The sequence below is a fragment of the Octodon degus genome, unplaced genomic scaffold (assembly GCF_000260255.1).
Source record: "Octodon degus isolate 3935 unplaced genomic scaffold, OctDeg1.0 scaffold00351, whole genome shotgun sequence".
Classification (NCBI taxonomy): Eukaryota; Metazoa; Chordata; class Mammalia; order Rodentia; family Octodontidae; genus Octodon; species Octodon degus.
In genome coordinates this window covers 191,065-192,493 of record NW_004524927.1, presented here as the reverse complement: position 1 = coordinate 192,493, position 1,429 = coordinate 191,065, and the positions used below count along the sequence as shown (strand labels likewise).

General features: G+C 58.2%; 1 protein-coding gene across 2 annotated transcripts in view; it reads left to right on the top strand.

Moving 5' to 3' along the window:
* Positions 1 to 1,429, top strand: part of Colec11 (collectin subfamily member 11) — an 11,973-nt gene that overhangs the window by 3,676 nt on the left and 6,868 nt on the right. The window lies entirely within an intron of this gene.

The following is a 1,429-nucleotide window of genomic DNA, read 5'->3' as shown; positions in this document are numbered from 1 at the left end:
GGTCCCTGCGCTTTGCTAAGCTTGTTCCAAGTAGGTGCTCTAGACCACTGAGCCATCTCACCAGCCCTGAGTCTTCATTTTTAAAATAAAATATTTTTCTTCTTGCTTTGCCTGTAACTCACGCGCAGTAGTGGCACCTCTGTGGGTGACAGTGAGAGGAGGCTGGCAGAGTGTGTGCCACTTCCCATGGGGTCTTCCTTGAGGGGAGGTAGGAGATGCCACAGGACACAGGCTGAGCCCCCAGATTCCAGGTAGGACCAGGGTCACGTGCAAAGGAAAACCTGGGCCTCTAGCAGGGCCGTTGGGCCATGCATGAGCGTGTGGAGTTGCATTCTGCTGGCAGTGAGGACATTCAGGGCCACTCACTTTCTGTGCCCCAAGTCCAGGGTCATTTCTCCTAGGTACTCTGAGCCATGGTCCCCAGGAGCTGCCAGAGCTGCAGGCTCTTGGTGTTACCCAGCTGAAGAGAGTGGGGTGTGCAGTGCGGAGCTGTCAAACCTGGGTCAGAAGAGGCACCTGTCCTCCAGTGTGGCATAATATGCAGTCAGGGGTCTGCTTGTTGTCCCAGCGCATGGGAGGCTGACACAGGAGGATCACTGTGAGTGCCACATATAGTGAGAACCTATATCAAATCAAACCAAACAAACTCAGGCTTCTTGCAGGGCTTGGGGCTTGCCCAGCTCTGGCCTGGGCAGGACCAGCTCTCCTGGGAGGAAGGTCAGGGTGAGGCTGCAGCCCTGGGAATTCAGGAGCTCCTCCTGGGGTGATGTCAGGGAGGCCCGTGGGCCATTCTCAGCCACAGTATGGAGAACCTGGCTCTGCAGTGGAGGAGCCCGGGCCGTGTGGCGGGTGTGCTGTCCTGTGCCATGGGCAGACGCTGGGCATGCCCTTCTGCCGCACCACCAGAGCCATCAGGGTGTCCAGGGTTGGTGCTGAGATGCAGGTGGCCGCCATGCTCCAAGATGCACCTCTCGTCCAAGGTGAGTGGCCTCTGCCGGGGTCCCCGCTCTTGCCAGGGTACCCTTCCTGCCTCTCCGCATGGAGATGATTGCACCGTGGTTCTTGGTCCCCTCCCCACCCCAGCTGCATCCCAGCCCTGGCACCCCTCTGTCTCCTGTCCCCTCCCTGGGATCTTGTCCTGCTGCTCAGTGCTCCTGGCACCACTTTCTCAGGGATCCTTCGGCAGTGGTCACCTCTGCTGTCCTGTGTCCTGGGTTGCTAGTGATAATTCTGTGTCAACCTGTTTGGCCTCTCTGGATAAAGATTTTTTTTCTTGCTGGCTCAGGCTGCCTTAAGGGCTGGTCTGGTAAGGCATGTGGAGCTGAGCATCAAACCCCCGGTCCACTGCACCTGACCGGGTTTGCCCAAGCAGGCGCTTGAACAACTGAGCTGACCCACCAGCCCTCATCTCTGGCTAAACTGTTAGCGC